This window comes from Tachyglossus aculeatus, chromosome 25 (genome assembly GCF_015852505.1).
Source record: "Tachyglossus aculeatus isolate mTacAcu1 chromosome 25, mTacAcu1.pri, whole genome shotgun sequence".
Taxonomy (NCBI): domain Eukaryota; kingdom Metazoa; phylum Chordata; class Mammalia; order Monotremata; family Tachyglossidae; genus Tachyglossus; species Tachyglossus aculeatus.
In genome coordinates this window covers 25,612,072-25,637,813 of record NC_052090.1, presented here as the reverse complement: position 1 = coordinate 25,637,813, position 25,742 = coordinate 25,612,072, and positions in this window count along the sequence as shown.

The following is a 25,742-nucleotide window of genomic DNA, read 5'->3' as shown; positions in this document are numbered from 1 at the left end:
TGATTGATGATGATGATGCAGAGGCACAGCATTCCCACCCTTCCCTTATGTTGCCAACTTGTCCTTCCCAAGCGCTTAGTCCAGTGCTCTGCACACAGTAGGCGCTCAATAAATACGATTGATTGATTGATTGATGATGATGATGCATGCATGCAGAGGCACAGGATTCCCACCCTTCCCTTATGTTGCCAACTTGGACTTCCCAAGCGCTTAGTCCAGTGCTCTGCACACAGTAGGCACTCAATAAATACGACTGATTGACTGATTGATTGATGATGATGATGCATGCAGATGCACAGGATTCCCACCCTTCCCATTAGTTGCCAACTTGGACTTCCCAAGCGCTTAGTCCAGTGCTCTGCACACAGTAGGTGCTCAATAAATACGATTGATTGATAGATTGATGACGATGATGCATGCAGATGCACAGGATTCCCACCCTTCCCTTAAGTTGCCAACTTGGACTTCCCAAGCGCTTAGTCCAGTGCTCTGCACACAGTAAGAGCTCAATAAACACGATTGATTGATTGATAGATTGATGACGATGATGCATGCAGATGCACAGGATTCCCACCCTTCCCTTAAGTTGCCAACTTGGACTTCCCAAGCGCTTAGTCCAGTGCTCTGCACACATTAAGCATTCAATAAATACGATTGATTGATTGATCATGATGATGATGCATGCATGCAAAGGCACAGGATTCCCACCCTTCCCTTAAGTTGCCAACTTGTCCTTCCCAAGCGCTTAGTCCAGTGCTCTGCACACAGTAAGCGCTCAATAAATACGATTGATTGATTGACTGATGATGATGATGCAGAGGCACAGGATTCCCACCCTTCCCTTACGTTGCCAACTTGGACTTCCCAAGCGCTTAGTCCAGTGCTCTGCACACAGTAGGTGCTCAATAAATACGATTGATTGATTGATAGATTGATGACGATGATGCATGCAGATGCACAGGATTCCCACCCTTCCCTTACGTTGCCAACTTGGACTTCCCAAGCGCTTAGTCCAGTGCTCTGCACACAGTAGGCGCTCAAGAAATACGATTGATTGATTGATTGATTGATTGATTGATGGTCCGCAGGCCGCTGGTCCCCTGGTGTCCCGTGTCCCGTACCTGTGCAGGTGCGTCCCGTCCACCTCCCGGCTCCGTCCGACCCCGTCTGCGGAGCGGGGACGGGACAGGGGAAAGGCGAAAAGTGTCCAGCGCAGGACACGCCCCCCCAAGTCTCCGCCAATCACAGCACGCCTAGCCCTGTCCATCAAGGACACGCCCCCCTCCCGGGACACGCCCCCAAGGACCGGCCAATCAACGCGCGCGCAGCCCTGTCCATCACAGGCACGCCCCCCTCATATGACACGCCCCCAAGGACCCGCCAATCAACGCGCGCGCAGCCCTGTCCATCACAGGCCACGCCCCCTCACGGTACACGCCCCCCAAGGACCGGCCAATCAACGCGCGCGCAGCCCTGTCCATCACAGGCACGCCCCCCTCATATGACACGCCCCCAAGGACCCGCCAATCAACGCGCGCGCAGCCCTGTCCATCATAGGCACGCCCCCCTCACAGGACACGCCCACAAGGACCGGCCAATCAACGCGCGCGCAGCGATGTCCATCACAGGGCACGCCCCCCTCCCAGAGCACGCCCCCAAGGACCGGCCAATCAACGCGCGCGCAGCCCTGTCCACCACAGGCACGCCCCCTCATGGGACACGCCCCCAAGGACCGGCCAATCAACGCGCGCGCAGCCCTGTCCATCACAGGCACGCCCCCTTACAGGACACGCCCCCAGGTCCCCGCCAATGACCGTGCGTGTGGCCCGGTCAATCACAGGACACGCCCCAAGGACCTGCCTATTGCCCGTGCGCATGGCCCTGTCAATCACCGGCCACGCCCCCTTCGAGGCCACGCCCCCAGGCTCCCGCCAATGTCCGCGCACCTAGCCCTGTCAATCACAGGACACACACCCCCTCGCAGGCCACGCTCCCACGCTCCCACGCCCCCGCCAATGACCGCGCGTGTGGCCCTGTCAATCACAGGACACGCCCCCCCCAGGGCCCGCCAATGAGGGCGCGCGCAGCCCTGTCAATCACAAGACACGCCCCCCTTCGAGGCCACCCCCCCAGGCTCCCGCCAATGACAGCGCGCCTAGTCCTGTCCATCACAGGACACGCCCCCCTCACGGGACACGCCCCCAAGGACCCGCCAATGACCGCGCGTGTGGCCCTGTCAATCACAGGCACGCCCCACCAGGGCCCGCCAATGAGGGCGCGCGCAGACCTGTCAAACACAGGGCACGCCCCCTTAGAGCACACGCCCCCAAGGACCAGCCAATGACCGCGCGCGTAGACCTGTCAATCACAGGACAGGCCCACTTCCAGGCCACGCCCCCACATCTCCACCAATGACCCGGCGCGTGGCCCTGTCAATCACAGGACACGCCCCCCCCGTCGAGGCCACGCCCCCAAGTCTCCGCCAGTGACCGCGCGCGTGGCCCTGTCAATCACGGGACACGCTCCCCTCACAGGCCACGCCCCCACGGACCGGTCAATCCCTGTGCATGGCCCTGTCAATCACAGGACACGCCCCCGCTTCGAGGCCGGCCACGCCCCAAGTCCCCGCCAATGACCGCGCGCGTGGCCCTGTCAAACGCAGGCCACGCCCCTTTCGATGCCACGCCCCCAAGGACCCGCCTATGTCCGTGCGCGCCGTCCTGTCAATTACAAGACACGCCCCCAAGTCCCCGCCAATGACCGCGCGCGTATCCCGGTCAATCACAGGACACGCCCCCCTCCGAGGCCACGCCCCCAAATCCCCGCCAATGACCGCGCGCGTAGCCCGGTCAATCACAGGACACGCCCCCAAGTCCCCGCTAATGACCGCGCGTCTGGCCCTGTCCATCAGAGGCCACGCCCTCTTAGAGGCCACGCCCCCAAGTTCCCGCCAATCGCCGTGCGCGTGGCCCGGTCAATCACAGGACATGCCCCTCATAGGCCACGCCCCCCAGGGCCACGCCCCTTTAAGGCGGCGCCCCTCCACCGTCATGCCCATTTAAGGTCACGCCCTCCAAGACCACGCCCACCAGGCGACGTCCGACCAATGGCACGCCCCAGTTCGCGCCTACGTCATTGCCCGAGGCCACGCCCCCAATGCCACACCCCTCTAAGGCCACGCCCCCACATTCCCCCAGAACGCTGTTCTATGCGCTGGGGAGATTACACAGTGATCAGGTTATTATTATTATTATTATTATTATTATTATTATTATTATCATCATTATTATTATTATTATTTGCCCATAGTAAGCGCTTAATAAATGCCATTATTATTATTATCATTATTATAAATGCCATTATTAGCATTTATTATTATTATTTTTATTATCTGAAAGACACTGTAAAAGGCAACCAAGGCAACGTGCAATCTTAGGCTGCAGCCAGCAGATAACGCCCATTACACAGTGATCCGGTAATAATAATAATAATAATAATGGCACTTATTAAGCGCTTACTATGGGCAAAGCACTGTTCTGAGCGCTGGGGAGGATGCAAGGTGATCAGGTTGTCCCACGGGGGGCTTACAGTCTTAGTCCCCATTTTCCAGATGAGGTCACTGAGGCCCAGAGAAGTCAAGTGAGTTGCCCAAAGTCACCCAGCTGATAAGTGGCGGAGGTGGGATTTGAACCCACGACCTCTGACTCTCAAGCCCGTGCTCTTTCCACTGAGACAGGCTGCATCAAGCATCGCAGACTTCGCCACTTAAGGCCACGCCTCCAAGTTCCTGCAAAGCCCTGTTCTAATAATAATAATAAAAATGGCATTTGTTAAGCACTTACTATGTGCTAAGCACTGTTCAAAGCGCTGGAGAGGTGATCAGGTTGTTCCGCAGGGGGCTCCCAGTCTTAATCCCCATTTTACAGACGAGGTAACAGGCTCAGAGAAGTGGAGTGACTTGCCCAAGGTCACACAGCCGACAGCCTGAAGCGGGATTCGAACCCATGACCTCTGACTCCCAAGCCCGGGTTCTTTCCACTGAGCCACGCTGCTTCTAAGCGCCGGGGAGGTTACACGGTGATCGGGTTAACCAGGTTGGACACAGTCCCCGTCCAACGTGGACTCAACACAGTCTCAATCCCCATTTTCCAGATGAGGGAACTGAGGCCTGGAGAATAATAGCAATAATAATGGCATTTATTAAGCGCTTACTACGTGCAAAGCACCGTTCTAAGTGCTGGGGAGGTTACAAGGTGATCAGGTTGTCCCACGTGGGGCTCCCAGTCTTCATCCCCATTTTCCAGATGAGGTCACTGAGGCCCAGAGAAGTGAAGCGACTTGCCCAAAGTCCCACAGCTGATTAGTGGCAGAGCCGGGATTTGAACCCATGACCTCTGACTCCCAAGCCCGGCCTCTTTCCACCGAGCCACACTGCTTCTCATAATAATGATGGTATATGTTAAGCGCTTACTATGTGCCAAGCACTGTTCTAAGCGCTGGGGAGGTTACAAGGTGATGAGGTTGTCCCTCGGGGGGCTCACAGTCTTCATCCCCATTTTCCAGATGAGGGAACTGAGGCCCAGAGAAGTGAAGTGACTTGCCCAAAGTCCCCCAGCTGACAAGTGCTGGAGGGGGGATTTGAACCCATGACCTCTGACTCCCAAGCCCGGCCTCTTTCCACCGAGCCACGCTGCTTCTCATAATAATGATGGTATACGTTAAGCGCTTACTATGTGCCAAGCACTGTTCTAAGCGCTGGGGAGGTTACAAGGTGATCAGGTTGTCCCACGCCGGGCTCACAGTCTTCATCCCCATTTTCCAGATGAGGGAACTGAGGCCCAGAGAAGTGACTTGCCCAAAGTCCCACAGCTGACAAGTGGTGGAGTGGGGATTTGAACCCATGACCTCTGACTCCAAAGCCCGGCCTCTTTCCACTGAGCCACGCTGCTTCTACAGTGTCTGACACGTAGTTTTTAACAAATACCGTTAAAAAGAAAAAAAAGATCACGGGTCTGAGTTCTAATCCTACTCTGCCGCCTCGCCGCTAGTGACCTTGGCTGAGTCACTTCCCAGCCCTGTGCCTCAGTTTCCTCGTTTGTAAAATGGGAATTCATTGCCTGTTTTCCCTCCTTAATGATCATCATCCTCATTAATCATCAGTCGTATTTATTGAGCGCTTACTATGTGCAGAGCACTGTACTAAGCGCTTGGGAAGTACAGATTGGCAACATATAGAGACGGTCCCTACCCAACAGTGGGCTCACAGTCTAAATGAGGGCACGTATTAAGCGCTTACTATGCGCAAAGCACTGTGCCTTAGACTGCGATTCCCATTTGGGACGGGGACCGTGTCCCAACTGGTTATTTTGTATCTACCCCAGCGTTTAGCACAGTGCTCAGCACGTAATAAGCACTCCGCCAATACTTCTTCTAGAAGTAGCAGTCGCTTGTCAGCACTCTATATGTATCTTTATTTTCTGCACGTAGTAAGCGCTCAATAAATACGATTGATGATGATGATGATGATGAACTCTTCTTCCTGTTTCTCTGACCAGATTGAGCACTTGGAGAGGAAAATGACGGCTACAAACTCTATGGTACTCACCTAAGCGCTTACTACAGTGCTCCGCACACAGAATGGACTCCTCCAGGGCAAGGATCTTGTCTATTCAATCAATCAATCAATCAATCGTATTTATTGAGCGCTTACTATGGGCGGAGCACTGTACTAATCAATCAATCAATCAATCGTATTTATTGAGCGCTTACTATGTGCAGAGCACTGTACTAAGCGCTTGGGAAGTACAAATTGGCAACACATAGAGACAGTCCCTACCCAACAGTGGGCTCACAGTCTAAAAGGGGGAGACAGAGAACAGAACCAAATATACCAACAAAATAAAATAAATAGGATAGAAATGTACAAGTAAAATAAATAAATAAATAAATAAATAAATAAATAGAGTAATAAATATGTACTACCATATATACATATATACAGGTATATTCATTCATATATTCATATATTCATATATTCATTCATTCAATCAATCAGTCGTATTTATTGAGCGCTTACAGTGCGCGGAGCACTGTACTAAGCGCTTGGGAAGTACAAGTGACTCCTCCAGGGCAAGGATCTTGTCCATTCATTCATTCATTCATTCAATCAATCGTATTTATTGAGCGCTTACTGTGTGCGGACCACTGTACTAAGCGCTTGGGAAGTACAAGTTGGCAACACATAGGGACGGTCCCTACTCAACAACGGGCCCTCAGTCTATTAACTTTGTTGTGATGGCGCAAGCGTTCAGTACAGTGCTCTGCACACAGAAGGAGCTCAATATGTTGTCTTGGGAGTGGGAAACAGATTCTAGTCTGGGAGTCCGTTGTTGATTAGGGATTTTTTTTTGCAATCGTATTTATTGAACGCTTACTATGTGCAGAGCACTGGACTAAGCGCTTGGGAAGTCCAAGTTGGCAACATATAGAGACGGTCCCTACCCGAGAGTGGGCTCACAGTCTAAAGGGGGGAGACAGAGAACAAAACAAAACATACTAACAAAATAAAATAAATAGAATAGATAGGTACAAGTAAAATAAATAAATAAATAAATAAATAGAGCAATGAATATGTACAAACATATATACATATATACAGGTGATATACATATATACAGGTGATTGTATATATACAGATAGGGATTGTCTCTATCTGTTGCCCAATTTGTCCTTTCCCAAGCGCTTAGTCCAGTGCTCTGCACACAATAAGCGCTCAATAAATACAATTGAATGAATGAATGTATACATGTATATATGTTTGTACATATTTATTACTCTATTTATTTATTTTACTTGTACCTATCTATTCTATTTATTTTATTTTGTTAGTATGTTTGGTTTTGTTCTCTGTCTCCCGCTTTTAGACTGTGAGCCCACTGTTGGGTAGGGACTGTCTCTAGATGTTGCCAACTTGGACTTCCCAAGCGCTTAGTCCAGTGCTCTGCGCACAATAAGCGCTCAATAAATACAATTGAATGAATGAATGTATACATGTATACATGTTTGTACGTATTTATTACTCTATTTATTTATTTATTTTACTTGTACCTATCTATTCTATTTATTTTATTTTGTTAGTATGTTTGGTTTTGTTCTCTGTCTCCCTCTTTTAGACTGTGAGCCCACTGTTGGGTAGGGACTGTCTCTATATGTTGCCAACTTGGACTTCCCAAGCGCTTAGTACAGTGCTCTGAACACAGTAAGCGCTCAATAAATACGATTGATTGATTGATTGATTGATTCAATTGATTGAATGAATGAATGAATGAATGAATGAATGGTCACTAGCTGACGGACGGTGCCCTCTGCTGGCTGCAGCCTAACATTGCACACCGCCTCGGTCGCCTTTTACAGTGTCTTTCAAATAATAATAATACTGCTAATAATGCCATTTATAATACTACTACTAATAATAATGGCATTTATTAAGCGCTTACTATGTGCAAAGCACTGTCCTAAGCGCTTGGGTGGTTACAAGGTGATCAGGTTGTCCCCCGGGGGGCTCACAGTCTTCATCCCCATTTTCCAGATGAGGGAACTGAGGCCCAGAGAATAATCATCATCATCATAATGGCATTTATTAAGCGCTTACTATGTGCAAAGCACTGTTCTAAGCGCTTGGGTGGTTACAAGGTGATCAGGTTGTCCCCCGGGGGGCTCACAGTCTTCATCCCCATTTTCCAGATGAGGGAACTGAGGCCCAGAGAATAATAATAATAATAATAATAATAATAATAATAATAATGGCATTTATTAAGCGCTTACTATGTGCAAAGCACTGTTCTAAGCGCTGGGGAGGTTACGAGGTGATCAGGTTGTCCCATGGGGGGGCTCACGGCCTACATCCCCATTTTACAGATGAGGGAACTGAGGCCCAGAGAATAATCATCATCATCATAATGGCATTTATTAAGCACTTACTATGTGCAAAGCACCGTTCTAAGCCCTGGGGAGGTTACAAGGTGATCGGGTTGTCCCACGGCGGGCTTCACAGCCTTCATCCCCATTTTCCAGATGAGGGAACTGAGGCCCAGAGAAGTCAAGTGACTTGCCCAAAGTCACCCAGCTGACAACTGGCGGAGTCGGGATTTGAACCCATGACCTCTGACTCCAAAGCCCGGGCTCTTTCCACTGAGCCACGCTGCTATGTGCCAGGCACTGTACTAAGCGCTGGGGTGGATACAAGCAAATTAAAATGGACACAGTCCCCGGCCTAAATGGGAATCACAATCTTAAGCCCCATTTTGCAGGTGAGGGGACTGAGGCCCAGAGAATAGTAATATTTATTATTAGTATGGTATTTGTTAAGCGCTTACTATGTGCCAGGCACTGTACTAGGCGCTGGGGTGGATACAAGCAAATCAGGTTGGACACAGTCCCCGTCCCACATGGGGCTCACAGACCTCATCCCCATTTTCCAGATGAAGCAGCGTGGTTCAGTGGAAAGAACCCGGTCTTGGGAGTCAGAGGTCATGGGTTCTAATCCCGGCTCCGCCACTTGTCAGCTGTGTGACCTTGGGCGAGTCACTTCACTTCTCTGGGCCTCAGTTACCTCATCTGGAAAATGAGGATTACGACTGTGAGCCCCACATGGGACAACCTGATTACTTTGTATCTACCCCAGCGCTTAGCACAGTGCTTGGCATATAGTAATAATAATGATAATAATAATAATGATGGTATTTGTTAAGCGCTTACTATGTGCAAAGCACTGTTCTAAGCGCCGAGGAGGTTACAAGGTGATCAGGTTGTCCCATGGGGGGGGTGACAGTCTTCATCCCCATTTTACAGATGAGGGAACTGAGGCCCAGAGAAGTGAAGTGACTCGCCCAAAGTCACACAGCTGACAGTTGGCGGAGCCGGAATTTGAACCCATGACCTCTGACTCCAAAGCCCGGGATCTTCCCACTGAGCCACGCTCCTTCTCCCAGCCGGCAGAGCACTGTTCTAAGCGCTGGGGAGGTTACAATTAGATCGGGTTGTCCCATGGGGGGCTTATAGTGTTAATCCTCATTATCCAGATGAGGGAACTGAGGCCCAGAGAAGTGAAGTGACTTGCCCAAAGTCCCCCAGCTGACACGTGGCAGAGCCGGGATTTGAACCCACGACCTCTGACTCCAAAGCCCGCGCTCTTTCCATTGCGCCACGCTGCTTCTCCTGCTTCTCCTTCCTCTGTGCCAAGCACCGTTCTAAGCGCCGGGGAGGTTACAAGGTGATCAGGTTGTCCCACGGGGGGCTCGCAGTCTTCATCCCCGTTTTGCAGATGGGGGAACTGAGGCTCAGAGAAGTCCAAAGTCCCGCAGCTGACAATTGGCAGAGCCGGGATTTGAACCCGTGACCTCTGACTCCAGAGCCCGGGCTCTTTCCACTGAGCCACGCTGCTTCTAGACTGTGAGCCCGCCGTCGGGTAGGGGCCGTCTCTATGCGTTGCCAACTTGGACTTCCCAAGCGCTTAGTACAGTGCTCAGCACACAGTGAGCGCTCAATAAATACGATTGAATGAATGAAGGAATCCGGCCGGCCGGCGGCCTTCTCTGGACGTGAGCTAAGCGGGGTCAGAGTTGAGGTCGGGGCCGCCGCGGCCTGCCGCTCTCCGGCCAAGAAACGGCTCTTTGAGGGAAGGATTTTGAGCCAACTGGACGCCCTCCCGCCCAACAGCCCCGAAGGGTGAGGGGGGTCGGCGAATCGGGAAAAGAAAATTCACGGAGATTTAGGAATTAAGGGAGAAGAAGGCTTGGCAGGAGACGGCTGGGCCGTCGCCAGGCCGAGAGCGTATGAGGGACGAGGCGGAGGTGTCTCCCCCCCTTTTAGACTGTGAGCCCGCTGTCGGGTAGGGACCGTCTCTATATGTTGCCAACTTGGACTTCCCGAGCGCTTAGTACAGTGCTCTGCACGCAGTAAGCGCTCAATAAATACGATTGATCGATTGACGTCTGTGGATCTCTCTCCTCCGCGGCCCTGCGGGGAGAATCAGGGATGGACAGGGGAGAGACCCGCGGGGCAGGTGCTGGAAAATTGTGGGGTCGTGATAATAATAATAATAATAATAATGTTGGTTGCAAGCGCTTATGCACTGTTCGAAGCGCTGGGGAGGTTACAAGGTGATCAGGTTGTCCCACGGCGGGCTCACAGTCTTCATCCCCATTTTACAGATGAGGGAACTGAGGCCCAAGGAAGTGAAGTGACTTGCCCAAAGTCATACGGCTGACAAGTGGTGGAGTCAGCATTTGAACCCATGACCTCGGACTCCAAAGCCCGGGCTCTTTCCACTAAGCCGTGCTGCCTCTCTAATAATAATAATGATAATAATAATAATGGCATTTATTAACTGCTGACTATGTGCCAAGCACTGTTCTAAGCGCTGGGCAGGTTACAAGGTGATCAGGTTGTCCCACGGGGGGCTCACAGTCTTCATCCCCATTTTACAGATGAGGGAACTGAGGCCCAGAGAAGTCAAGTGACTTGCCCAAAGTCATACGGCTGACAAGTGGTGGAGTCAGCATTTGAACCCATGACCTCGGACTCCAAAGCCCGGGCTCTTTCCACTGAGCCGCGCTGCTTCTCTAATAATAATAATAATAATAATGGCATTTATTAAGGGTTTACTATATGCAAGGCACTGTTCTAAGTGCTGGGGAGGTTACAAGGTGATCAGGTTGTCCCACGGGGGGCTCACAGTCTTCATCCCCATTTTACAGATGAGGGAACTGAGGCCCAGAGAAGTCAAGTGACTTGCCCAAAGTCATACGGCTGACAAGTGGTGGAGTCAGCATTTGAACCCATGACCTCGGACTCCAAAGCCCGGGCTCTTTCCACTGAGCCACGCTGCTTCTCTAATAATAATAATAATAATAATGGCATTTATTAAGGGTTTACTATATGCAAGGCACTGTTCTAAGTGCTGGGGAGGTTACAAGGTGATCAGGTTGTCCCACGGGGGGCTCACAGTCTTCATCCCCATTTTACAGATGAGGGAACTGAGGCCCAGAGAAGTCAAGTGACTTGCCCAAAGTCATACGGCTGACAAGTGGTGGAGTCAGGATTTGAACCCATGACCTCGGACTCCAAAGCCCGGGCTCTTTCCACTGAACCACGCTGCTTCTCAAATAATAATAATAATAATAATGGCATTTATTAAGGGTTTACTATATGCAAGGCACTGTTCTAAGTGCTGGGGTGGTTACAAGGTGATCAGGTTGTCCCACAAGGGGCTCACAGTCCTCATCCCCATTTTACAGATGAAGGAACTGAGGCCCAGAGAAGTGAAGTGACTTGCCCAAATAATAATAATAATGATGGCATTTATTAAGTGCTTACTATGTGCAAAGCACTGTTCTAAGCGCTGGGGAGGTTACAAGGTGATCAGATTGTCCCAAGTGGGGCTCACAGTCTTAATCCCCATTTTACAAATGAGGCCCAGAGAAGTGAAGTGACTTGCCCAAAGTCACCCATCTGACAACTGGCTGAGGCAGGATTTGAACCCATGACCTCTGACTCCAAAGCCCGGGCTCTTTCCACTGAGCCGCGCTGATCTTCCCAAAGCCTCTGCTCTAGGTGGCCACATCCCAGCTCTGATGGCTGCAGGATGTTTTTTAATAATAATAACAATAATAATAATGGCATTTATTAAGCGCTTACTATGTGCCAAGCACTGTTCTAAGCGCTGGGGAGGTTCCAAGGTGATCAGGTTGTCCCACGGGGGGGCTCCCAGTCTTCATCCCCATTTGACAGATGAGGGAACTGAGGCCACGCTGATCTGGCTGCAGGACGCTTTTTAATAATAATAATAATAATAATGGCATTTATTAAGCGCTTACTATGTGCCTCGCACCGTTCTAAGCACTGGGGAGGTTCCAAGGTGATCAGGTTGTCCCACGGGGGGCTCCCAGTCTTCATCCCCATTTTCCAGATGAGGGAACTGAGGCCACGCTGATCTTCGAAAAGGTTGGGGACGCGTCTCCCGACTCCTCGGAAACCTCCAGTGGTTGTCCATCCACCTCCGCGTCCAACAAAACCTCCTCGGCGTCGCTCAAAAAGCAGTCCGTCCCCCGGCCCCCTCCGACCTCACCTCCCTGCTCTGTGGGCAGGGAATGTGACTGTTTAACGTTGTATCATCCTCTCCCAAGCGCTTAGTACAGTGCTCTGCCCACAGTAAGCGCTCAATAAGTACGACCGAATGAATAAATGAATGAAGGCCGGGCTGGTCTGTCTCCTGCCGCTGTCTCTTAGCCATCCACCTCATCTGCGGGGCTATGGCTTTGTAATTAATGTTGGTATTTGTTAATAATAATAATAATGATGGCATTTATTAAGCGCTTACTATGTGCTAAGCACCATTCTAAGCGCTGGGGAGGTTACAAGGTGATCAGGTTGTCCCAAAAGGGGCTCACGGTCTTCATCCCCATTTGCCAGATGAGGGAACTGAGGCCCAGAGAAGTGAAGTGACTTGCCTAAAGTCACCCAGCTGACAACTGGCGGAGCCGGAATTTGAACCCATGACCTCTGACTCCAAAGCCCGGGCTCTTTCCACTGAGCCACGCTGCTTCTCATAAGTTAGATAAGTTAGATGTCATAGTAAGTTAAGCGCTTACTATGTGCAAAGCACTGTTCTAAGCGCTGGAGAGGTTCCAAGGTGATCAGGTGGTCCCACAAGGGGCTCACAGTCCTCATCCCCATTTTCCAGATGAAGGAACTGAGGCCCAGAGAAGTGAAGTGACTTGCCCAAAGTCACCCAGCCGACAACTGGCGGAGCCGGGATTTGAACCCATGACCTCTGACTCCAAAGCCCGGGCTCTTTCCACTGACCCACACTGCTTCTCTACCTTTCTTGAGGAAGTTTCTTCCGTCTATTCAATGTAGGAATACACCATTCCAGCTCAGGGGATAACACTGTGGATGTTCAGTCTATGTCTAAATAATAATAACGATGATAATAATTGTTTTTTATTAACGTTATTATTATGGTATTTGTTAAGCGCTTACTATGTACCAAGCACTGTTCTAAGCACTGGGTGGGGGGGGGGGGGGATACAAGGTAATCAAGGTTGTCCCACGTGGGGCTCACAGTCTTCATCCCCATTTTCCAGATGAGGGAACTGAGGCCCAGAGAAGTGAGGTGACTTGCCCAAAGTCACCCAGCTGACAACTGGCGGAGCCGGGATTTGAACCCATGACCTCTGACTCCAAAGCCCGGGCTCTTTCCACTGACCCACACTGCTTCTCTACCTTTCTTGAGGAAGTTTCTTCCGTCTACTCGATGTAGGAATACACCATTCCAGCTCAGGGGATAACACTGTGGATGTTCAGTCTGTGTCTAAATAATAATAACGATGATAATAATTGTTTTTTATTAACGTTATTATTATGGTATTTGTTAAGCGCTTACTATGTACCAAGCACTGTTCTAAGCACTGGGGGTGGGGGGATACAAGGTAATCAAGGTTGTCCCACGTGGGGTTCACAGTCTTCATCCCCATTTTCCAGATGAGGGAACTGAGGCCCAGAGAAGTGAGGTGACTTGCCCAAAGTCACACAGCTGACAAGTGGCGGGGCCGGGATTTGAACCCGTGACCTCTGACTCCAAAGCCCGGGCTCTTTCCACCGAGCCACGCTGCTTCTCTACCTTTCCTGAGGAAGTTTTTTCCATCTACCCGATTTAGGAATACGCCATTCCAGCTCAGGGGATAACCACGTCTCTTCTCATCACCCGCTATTCATTCATTCAGTCGTATTTATTGAGCGCTTACTGTGTGCAGAGCACTGTACTAAGCGCTTGGGAAGTACAAGTTGGCAACATATAGGGATGGTCCCTACCCAACAGTGGGCTCACAGTCTAGAAGGGGGAATTATTAATAATAATAATGATGATATTATTATTATGGTATTTGGCCCAATCCCCCCGCCTGACCTCCTTCCCTACCCCACAGTCTCCTGTATCTATGTATATATGTTTGTACGGATTTATTACTCTATTTATTTATTTTACTTGTACATATCTATTCTATTTATTTTATTTTGTTAGTATGTTTGGTTTTGTTCTCTGTCTCCCCCTTTTAGACTGTGAGCCCAATGTTGGGTAGGGACTGTCTCTATATGTCGCCAATTTGTACTTCCCAAGCGCTTAGTACAGTGCTCTGCACATAGTAAGTGCTCAATAAATATGATTGATTGATTTTATTTTGTTAATATGTTTGGTTTTGTTCTCTGTCTCCCCCTTTTAGACTGTGAGCCCACTGTTGGGTAGGGACTGTCTCTATATGTTGCCAACTTGGACTTCCCAAGCGCTTAGTACAGTGCTCTACGCACAGTAAGCACTCGATAAATATGATTGATTGATATCTATTCTATTTATTTTATTTTGTTAGTATGTTTGGTTTTGTTCTCTGTCTCCCCCTTTTAGACTGTGAGCCCACTGTTGGGTAGGGACCGTCTCTAGATGTTGCCAACTTGGACTTCCCAAGCGCTTAGTACAGTGCTCTGCGCACAGTAAGCGCTCAATAAATACGATTGATTGATTGATATCTATTCTATTTATTTTATTTTGTTAGTATGTTTGGTTTTGTTCTCTGTCTCCCCCTTTTAGACTGTGAGCCCACTGTTGGGTAGGGACCGTCTCTATATGATGTTGCCAACTTGGACTTCCCAAGCGCTTAGTCCAGTGCTCTGCACACAGTAAGCGCTCAATAAATACGATTGATTGATTGATTGATTGATTGATTGATTGATTCACCGCCCCGGCGGAGGGCACGGCATTCCCGGCTGGACGTTCACACCCGTCGTCGGTCCGCCCACGTGGTCCCGATTTCCTGGAAAGCGAGGGAATGGAATCCGGGATCCCGGCCAACGCTCCGCTCCCCTCCGCCCCCGGATGCCCCCCACTCCTCGGGAGGAATGGCTGAGTCAGGAAACAGGAGATTTTTTTATATTTTTTGGACAGGCCGCAAGACGATATAATAGCTCTCCCATTCCACATGGAATTCATCCGCAGGGATCGCTCTGGGGCCAAGAACCGCCTGAAGGCCTAGGAGGGATTCGAGGTCGTCGGATCGGACACGGGTTCGGGGGAAAGCGGGGATCCATTCATTCGTTCCACCGTACTTATTGAGCGCTTACTACGTGCGGAGCACTGGACTAGGCGCTTGGGAAGTCCAAGTCGGCAGCATAGAGAGACGGTCCCTACCCCACAACGGGCTCACGATTGAATGAATGAATGAATGAATGTAACACAGCAGACAAGCGGAGGAGCAGAATTAGAACCCAGATCTTTGTTGACGCTGAGGCCCAGCTCTATCTGTGTCCACCCTGATGATTTTTGTGCATCCAGCTTTATTTCTATTTGTCCTGACGATTTTTGACACCTGTCCACGTTTTGTTTTGTTGTCTGTCTCCCCCTTCTAGACTGTGAGCCCGCTGTTGGATAGGGACCGTCTCTAGAAGTTGCCGATTTGTACTTCCCAAGCGCTTAGTACAGTGCTCTGCACACAGTAAGCGCTCAATAAATAAGAATAAGAATAATAATGGCATTCATTAAGTGCTTACTATGTGCCAAGCACTGTTCCAAGCGCTGGGGAGGTTACAAGCTGGTCAGGTTGTCGCACGGGGGGCTCACAGTCTTCATCCCCATTTGACAGATGAGGGAACTGAGACCCAGAGAAGTGAAGTGACTTGCCCAAAGTCCCACAGCTGACAATTGGTGGAGTCGGGATTTGAACCCATCACCTCTGACTCCAAAGCCCGGGCTCTTTCCACTGGGCCATGCTGCTTCTCTGATTGAATGAATGAATGAATTCGTGACTGAATCAATCAATCAATCGTATTTATTGAGCGCTTACTGTGTGCAGAGCACTGTACTAAGCGCTTGCTTCTCTGATTGAATGAATGAATGAATTCGTGACTGAATCAATCAATCAATCGTATTTATCGAGCGCTTACTTACTGTGTGCAGAGCACTGTACTAAGCGCTTGGGAAGTACAAGTTGGCAACATATAGAGACGGTCCCTACCCAACAGTGGGACTGAATGAATTCTGATTGAATGAATGAATGGTCTTCCTTCTCGCTGACCCTTCCGGCCACAGGGATGCCCTTCCCTCTCCCTTCACCCATCCCGAGGCCCAGCCAGAATTCCAGATTATCGTGCGGATTCGGCCGGGAGGCCGAGGGAAAGCGGGGATTCATTCATTCGGTCCATCGGGATTATTGAGCGCTTACTGTGTGCGGAGCATTTAGTACAGTGCTCTGCACACAGTAAGTGCTCAATAAATATGAATGAATGAATGAATGAAAGGATTAGTACTGAGAGCCCCATGTGGGACAGGGATTGTCGAACCTGATTAGCTTGCAATAATAATAATAATAATAATAACAGTATTTACATAATCCATTGTGATTATTGAGCGCTTACTGTGTGCGGAGCACTGGACTAAGCGCTTGGGAAATACAAGTCGGCAACATAGAGGGACGGTCCCTACCCCACAACGGGCTCACGGTCGTGGGTTCAAATCCCAGCTCTGCCAATTGCCAGCTATGTGACTTTGGGCAACTCACTGAACTTCTCTGTGCCTCAGTTACCTCATCTGGAAAATGGGGATTAAGACCTTGTAACCTCCCCAGTGCTTAGAACAGTGCTTTGCACATAGTAAGCACTTAATAAATGCCATCATTATCATTACTGATTACTCGATTTTACTTGTACGTATTCACTATTCTATTTATTTTGTTAATGATGTGCATAGAGCTATAATTCTATTTGTTCTGACGATTTTGACACCTCTCTACATGTTTTGTTTTGTTTTCCGTCTCCCCCTTCTAGACTGTGAACCCGCTGTCGGGTAGGGACCGTCTCTCTACGTTGTCGACTTGGACTTCCCAAGCGCTCAGTACAGTGCTCTGCACGCAGTAATTCCTCAATAAATACGATTGAATGAATGAATGAATGAGCAACCTGATCACCTTGTAATCCCCAGCGCTTAGAATAGTGCTTTGCACATAGTAAGTGCTTAATAAATGCCATTATTATTATTATTATTGCAGTGCTCTGCACACAGTAAGTGCTCAATAAATACGATTGAATGAATGAATGAATGAATAAATACGATTGAATGAATGAATGAGGACGATGTCCTCTAGACTGGCGGCTCGCTATGGGGCAGGGAACATATCTGCTAATCCTGTGTGCTCTCCCAAGCGCTTAGTACAGTGCCCTGCACACAGTATGCGCTCAATCAATACCACCGATCGATCGATTGCCGGGGATTTCAAGAAGCGGACGGGACTCGCGACCGTTTCTACCCTTTCAATCAGCCATCGACCGAGCGGCTTCCGCTCAATCAATCAATCAATCAATCGTATTTATTGAGCGCTTACTGCGGGCAGGGCACTGTACTAAGCGCTTGGGAAGTCCAAGTTGGCAACATATAGAGACAGGCTCACGGTCTAAATATCGTAAACACTGTACAACTGCTCTGGGGAGTGAGCGGTCAACAAAGCGTGTTAAAAAAATAAATTAATTGAAATCTAGGGGATGACAGATTCTGTTATCTTTATAAGTTAATCTTATTTGATGCAAGCAAATTGAACATAGCCTTTTCTTTGTACGGTAATGATGTATTTAACACAAAGGTAAATAAAGTATAAAGTCCCCAACAGCTGAAGTTTTTTTTTTTTTAAACTGTGGGCTATGAGATTGTAAAGGGTGTAAGTGAGGTGATCTTTTTCTTTCCGTTTGTATTTTTTCCAGCGATGGAGTCTTGCCTTCTCGGTGCAAGGTCCCATCTTTGAGCATGTAGCTGACTGGCCTCCACCGACACAGTTGGGGGAACGTTTTCAAACTTCAGGTTTTGCTCCAGTCCGACGAGGGGCATTTTCAACGGCTCATCCTCTGTGCTCTCCCAAGCGCTTAGTACAGTGCCCTGCACACAGTATGCACTCAATAAATACCATTGATCAATTGATTGCTGGGGATTTCAAGAAGCGGACGGGACACGCGACCGTTTCTACCCTTTTAATCAGCCACCGACCGAGCGACGTCCGCTCCTGTCCGACGAGGGGGATTTTCAATGGCTCATCCTGTGTGCTCTCCCAAGCGCTTAGTACACTGCCCTGCACACAATATGCGCTCAATAAATACCATCGATCAATTGATTGCCGGGGATTTCAAGAAGCAGACGGGACACGTGACCGTTTCTACCCTTTTAATCAGCCACCGACCGAGCGACGTCCGCTCCTGTCCGACGAGGGGGATTTTCAACGGCTCATCCTCTGTGCTCTCCCAAGCGCTTAGTACACTGCCCTGCACACAGTATGCGCTCAATCAATACCACCGATCGATCAATTGCCGGGGATTTCAAGAAGCGGACAGGACTTGCAACCGTTTCTACCCTTTCAATCAGCCACCGACCGAGCGACGTCCGCTCCTGTCCGACGAGGGGGATTTTCAACGGCTCATCGTCTGTGCTCTCCCAAGCGCTTAGTACAGTGCCCTGCACACAGTATGCGCTCAATAAATACCATTGATCAATTGATTGCGGGGGATTTCAAGAAGCGGACGGGACTCGCGACCGTTTCTACCCTTTTAATCAGCCACCGACCGAGCGACGTCCGCTCCTGTCCGACGAGGGGGATTTTCAACGGCTCATCCTCTGTGCTCTCCCAAGCACTTAGTACAGTGCCCTGCACACAGTATGCGCTCAATCAATACCACCGATCGATCGACTGCCGGGGATTTCAAGAAGCAGACGGGACACGCGACCGTTTCTACCCTTTTAATCAGCCACCAACCGAGCGACGTCCGCTCGGGGGATTTTCACCGGCTCTGGGGTCTCCGCCGACGGGAAAATGGGTTGATACGATACAAGATCTAATTTATACAAATGAATACAAAAGGAAAAAACAAGGATACCTCCCACACAACACGCACGCCGCATACCCACACAATATATATATAAAATATGTGCAAACTCCAATGTACAAGCTCGGTTTATCCGGGGAATTTCCTCACTGTCCGTCTACTTGAACCAGTAGAGGTAGTTTGAAGTGACCCCGGGAAAACAGAGGTTGTCGGTGCAGGAGGCTCCGTAATTTGGGGGACAGGCAGAGCACGGCACCCCAACTTTATAGGGCGCCTCGCCGATCCAGTTGCCCCTAGAAAGGAGGAAGACACAGTCGTTACTGCTAGGAGAAGCAGCGTGGCTCGGTGGGAAAGATCCCGGCCTTCGGAGTCGGAGGCCGTGGGTTCAAATCCCGGCTCCGTCAGCTGTGTGACTTTAGGCAAGTCACTCCTCCGGGCCCCGGCGACCTCATCTGGAAAATGGGGACTAAGGCCGTGACGGCCTGTTCACCTTGTAACCTCCCCAAGCGCTTAGAACAGGGCTTTACACATAATAATAATTCCCCTGTTAGACTGTGGGCCCGCTGTTGGGTAGGGACTGTCTCTATGTGTTGCCAATTTGTACTTCCCAAGCGCTTAGTACAGTGCTCTGCACATAGTAAGCGCTCAATAAATACGATTGAAAAAGAAAAAAATAATGATAATGGTATTTGTTAAGCGCTTACTATACACATAATAATGATAATGGTATTTGTTAAGCGCTTACTATACACATAATAATAATACTGATAATGGTATTTGTTAAGCGCTTATTATGTGCAAAGCACTGTAAGCGCTTAATAAATGCCATTATTATTATTTTATTATTATTACTGCCAGCTGTCCCACCGAGATCAGTGATGGAAGGCCATGTGGCCTAGTGGAAAGCGCACGCGCCTGAGGATCAGTTGGCCTGGGTTCTCAGCGTGACCTAGAGGGTAGAACCCAGATCTGGGAGTAAGAAGGACCTGGGTTCAAATCCCGCCTCCATTACTTGTCAGCTGGGTGACTGTGGGCAGGTCACTTCACTTCCCTGAGCCTCAGTGACCTCATCTGGAAAATGGGGATTAAAAGCGCGAGCCCCACGTGGGACAGGGACTGCGTCCAACATGATGACTTTGTATCTACCCCAGTGCTTAGAACAGTGCTGGCACATATTAAGCGCTTTACAAACACCGTCATTATTATTATCGTCATTATCATCCCTGCTCCGCCGGTGACTTTGGGCGAATCGCTTCACCGCTCGGGGCCTCAGGTCCTTCAGATGGAAAATGGAGCTCTGCCTGTTTATTGTGATATTGTCCTCTCCCAAGCGCTCAGTACAGTGCCCTGCATACTGTCTCCCCCCCTCTAGACTGGGCTCACTGTGGGCAGGGATTGTCTCTCTTTATGGCTGTACTATACTTTCTAAGCATTCAGTACAGTGCTCTGCACACAGTAAGTGCTCAATAAATACAACCGAATGAATGAAAGGATTAGGACTGAGAGCCCCATGTGGGACAGGGATTGTCGAACCTGATTAGCTTGTAATAATAATAATAATAATAATAATAATAATAATAATAATAATAATAATATTTATTAAGCCCTTACTATGTGCCAAGCACTGTTCTAAAAACTAAAGTAGATACAAGGTAATCAGGTTGTCCCCCGTGGGGCTCACAGTCTTAATCCCCATTTTATAATAATAATGATAATTGGCATTTGTTACACGCTTACTATGTGCAAAGCACTGTTCTAAGCGCTGGGGAGGACACAGGGTGATCAGGTTGTCCCATGTGGGGCTCACAGTCTTAATCCCCATTTTACAGATGAGGTCACTGAGGCCCAGAGAAGTTAAGTGACTTGCCCAAGATCACACAGCAAACACGTGGCGGAGTCGGGATTCGAACCCATGACCTCTGACTCCAAAGCCCGGGCTCTTTCCACTGAGCCACGCTGCTTCTCTTATAGAGGAGGCAACTGAGGCACAGAGAAGTGAAGTGACTTCGCCCAAAGTCCCCCAGCTGACAAGCGGCGGAGCCGGGATTAGGATTCACATCCTCCGACTCCCAAGCCCGGAGTCTTTCCACTAAGCCACGCTCCTGCTCAACTACCCGAGCGCTTAGTACAGTGCCTGGCGCGTAGTAAGCGCTAAACATAGAGCATTTAAGAAAAAAGAAAAGTCTGGCTCTCGGGAAAGAAATGAGTCAGTCTTCTCCGGACAGCCCGTATCCCAACTGGGAATGAACAAGGCCTCCCTTTCTATGCTCTTTTCCGGGCTCAGCCCGCTCCTGGCAAAATTTATCTCCTTCCAGCCTTTCAACCTCTGCTCCGTGAGTGAAGCGATCGATCACTTAATCAATGGTATGTATTGAGCGCTTCCTATGTGCAGGGCACTGTACTAAGCGCTTGGGAGAGGCACGCGCCCTGCCCGAAACAGTTTGGGAAGAGGAGCCCTTTCCTTTTTATCCTTTCCTGCCTTAACTCAGCCCTCTCTTCTGCCAGACAAAACTATTTCTCCTCCCTTATTGACACCCATGCCCATCACCCCCGCCAGCTCTTCCGTACATTCAACTCCCTTCTCAGGCCCCCGGTTCCTCCCCCTCCTCCTTCCCTCACCCCCAACGATCTGGCCTCCTACTTCATTAACAAAATTAAATCCATCAGGTCCGACCTCCCCAAAGTCTCTTCCCCCCTTTCTCCAACCCCCCGGCTCTCAACATTCTCTGCTACTCTCCCATCCTTCCCAGCGGTATCCTCAGAGGAACTCTCCTCCCTCCTCTCAAGTGCTACTCCGGCCACCTGTGCTTCTGACCCCATTCCCTCTCATCTTATGAAATCTCTCGCTCCATCCCTTCTCCCCTCCTTAACTTCCATCTTCAACCGCTCACTCTCCACTGGTTCCTTCCCCTCTGCCTTCAAACATGCCCATGTCTCTCCCATCCTAAAAAAACCCTCTCTTGACCCCACCTCACCTTCTAGTTATCGTCCCATATCCCTCCTACCATTCCTTTCCAAACTCCTTGAACGAGTTGTCTACACGCGCTGCCTAGAATTCCTCAACAACAACTCTCTCCTCGACCCCCTCCAGTCTGGCTTCCGTCCCCTTCATTCCACGGAAACTGCGCTCTCAAAGGTCACCAATGACCTCCTGCTTGCCAAATCCAACGGCTCATACTCTGTCCTAATCCTCCTCGACCTCTCAGCTGCCTTTGACACTGTGGACCACCCCCTTCTCCTCAACACGTTATCTGACCTTGGCTTCACAGACTCCGTCCTCTCCTGGTTCTCCTCTTATCTCTCCGGTCGTTCTTTCTCAGTCTCTTTTGCAGGCTCCTCCTCCCCCTCCCATCCTCTTACTGTGGGAGTTCCCCAAGGTTCAGTGCTTGGTCCCCTTCTGTTCTCAATCTACACTCACTCCCTTGGTGACCTCATTCGCTCCCACGGCTTCAACTATCACCTCTACGCTGATGACACCCAGATCTACATCTCTGCCCCTGCTCTCTCCCCCTCCCTCCAGGCTCGCATCTCCTCCTGCCTTCAGGACATCTCCATCTGGATGTCCGCCCGCCACCTAAAGCTCAACATGTCGAAGACTGAGCTCCTTGTCTTCCCTCCCAAACCTTGTCCTCTCCCTGACTTTCCCATCTCTGTTGACGGCACTACCATCCTTCCCGTCTCACAAGCCCGCAACCTTGGTGTCATCCTCGACTCCGCTCTCTCATTCACCCCTCACATCCAAGCCGTCACCAAAACCTGCCGGTCTCAGCTCCGCAACATTGCCAAGATCCGCCCTTTCCTCTCCATCCAAACCGCTACCCTGCTAATTCAAGCTCTCATCCTATCCCGTCTGGACTACTGCACTAGCCTTCTCTCTGATCTCCCATCCTCGTGTCTCTCTCCACTTCAATCCATACTTCATGCTGCTGCCCGGATTATCTTTGTCCAGAAACGCTCTGGACATATCACTCCCCTCCTCAAAAACCTCCAATGGCTACCAATCAATCTGCGCATCAGGCAGAAACTCCTCACCCTGGGCTTCAAGGCTCTCCATCACCTCGCCCCCTCCTACCTCACCTCCCTTCTCTCCTTCTACTGCCCAGCCCGCACCCTCCGCTCCTCCACCACTAATCTCCTCACCGTACCTCGCTCTCGCCTGTCCCGCCATCGACCCCCGGCCCACGTCATCCCCCGGGCCTGGAATGCCCTGCTCCCTCTGCCCCTCCGCCAAGCTAGCTCTCTTCCTTCCTTCAAGGCCCTGCTGAGAGCTCACCTCCTCCAGGAGGCCTTCCCAGACTGAGCCCCTTCTTTCCTCTCCCCCTCGTCCCCCTCTCCATCCCCCCGCCTTACCGCCTTCCCCTCCCCACAGCACCTGTATATATGTATATATGGTTGTACATATTTATTACTCTGTTTATTTATTTATTTATTTATTTTACTTGTACATTTCTATCCTACTTATTTTATTTTGTTGGTATGTTTGGTTCTGTTCTCTGTCTCCCCCTTTTAGACTGTGAGCCCACTATCGGGTAGGGACTGTCTCTATGTGATGCCAATTTGTACTTCCCAAGCGCTTAGTACAGTGCTCTGCACATAGTAAGCGCTCAATAAATACGATTGATTGATTGATTGATTGATTGAGCCCGTGGGAGTCATAGGGACTTGGGTTCTGATCCCAAGTCTGATCTTTTAGACTGTGAGCCCACTGTTGGGTAGGGACTCTCTCTATATGTTGCCAACTTGTTCTTCATCATCAATCATATTTATTGAGTGCTTACTATGTGCAGAGCACTGTACTAAGCGCTTGAATATATAAATAAGCGCTTGAATACTTCCCAAGCACTTAGTACAGGGCTCTGCACACAGTAAGCACTCAATAAATACGATTGATGATGATGATCCCAGCTCCGCCACTTTAAAGCTGCGTGGCCTTGGGAAAGTCAGCGTGGCTCAGTGGAAAGAGCCCGGGCTTTGGAGTCGGAGGTCACGGGTTCAAATCCCGGCTCCGCCACCTGTCAGCTGTGTGACTTTGGGCGAGTCACCTCGCTTCTCTGGGCCTCAGTTCCCTCATCTGGAAAATGGGGATGAAGACTGTGAGCCCCCCGTGGGACAACCTGATCACCTTGTAACCTCCCCAGCGCTTGGAACAGTGCTTGGCACATAGTAAGCGCTTACTATGGCCCAGAGAACTGAAGTGACTTACCCAAGGCCACAAAGCAGACATGCGGCGGAGCGGGGATTAGAACTCAGGTCCTTCTGACTCCCGGCCCCGGACCCATCCGCCAGTTCCATAACTACCGTTTGAAGTCGGATAATAATAATAATAATAGCTTTTATTAAGCGCTTACTATGTGCAAAGCACGCTTGCCGTGTGCAGGGAACATGTCTGCCCACTCTGTTCCACTGCCCTCTCCCAATAGTAATAATAATGACGGCATTTGTTAAGCACTTATTATGTGCGAAGCACTGTTCTAAGCGCTGGGGGGGATACAAGGTGATCAGATTGTCCCCTGTGGGGCTCCCAGTCTTCATCCCTATTTTCCAGATGAGGTCACTGAGGCCCAGAGAAGTGAAGCGACTTGCCCAAAGTCACACAGCTGACAAGCGGCGGAGCTGGGATTAGAACCCATCTCTGGCTCCCAAGCCCGGGCTCCTTCCACAGAGCCATGCTGCTTCTCTAAGTGCTTAGTACAGCGCTCTGCACCCAGTAAGCCCCCCCAGGAGGGTGATGAGGCAGAGGGCACTTACTTGGGGGCGTAGTTGCAGACGAGGTACACAGCGCGTTGCCACACGATCCCCCAGACGTTCATGTTCTGGCACGTATGCACCGCGCAGCCGATGCGGTTTGAGGTGGCCCAGACCATCTGGAGGGGAGAGAGGGGAGAGAGAAGAGAGAGGAGATTTGAGAGAGGAGAGAGAGGAGTGAGAAGAGAGAGGAGATTTGAGAGGAGAGAGAGGAGTGAGAAGAGAGAGAAGAGAGAGAAGAGAGAGAGAAGAGAAGAGAGAGAAGAGAAGAGAGGAGAGAGAGGAGAGAGAAGAGAGGAGAGAAGAGAGAGAAGAGAGAGGAGAGAGAAGAGAGAAGAGGAGAGAGAGGACAGGTGAGAGAGGAGAGAGAAGAGAGGAGAGAGAGGAGTGAGGAGAGAGAGAGAAGAGAGGAGAGAGAAGGGAGAGAAGAGCGAGAAGAGAGGAGAGAGAAGAGCGAGAAGAGCGAGAAGAGAGGAGAGAGAGAAGAGAGGGGAGAGGAGAGAAGAGAGAGGAGAGAGAGGAGAGAGAAGAGATAGAAGAGAGAGGAGAGAGGAGAGGAGCGAGAAAAGAGAGAGGAGAGGAGCGAGAAGAGAGAGAGAAGAGAGGAGAGAGAGAAAAGAGAGAAGAGCGAGAAGAGGGGAGAGAGAAGAGCGAGAAGAGAGAGAAGAGAGATGAGAGAGAGGAGAGGAGAGAGAAGAGAGAGAAGAGAGAAGAGAAGAGAGAGAGGAGAGGAGAGAGGAGAAGAGAGAGAAGAGACAGAAGAGAAGAGAGGAGAGAGAGGAGAGAGAAGAGAGAGGAGAGAGAAGAGAGGAGAGAGGAGAGAGAGAGAGAAGAGAGAAGAGGAGAGGAGAGAGAGGAGAGGAGAGAGGCGAGAGGAGACAAGAGAGAGAGAGGAGAGAGGGGAGCGAGGAGAGAGAGAGGAGAAAGAAGAGGAGAGGAGAGAGAGAAGAGGAGAGAGGAGAGGAGAGGAGAGAGGAGAGGGAAGAGAGATGAGAGAGAGAGAGAGGACAGAGAGGAGTGAGAAGACAGAGAGAAGAGAGGAGAGGAGAGAGAGAAGAGCAAGAAGAGAGAGAAGAGAAGAGAAGAGAGAG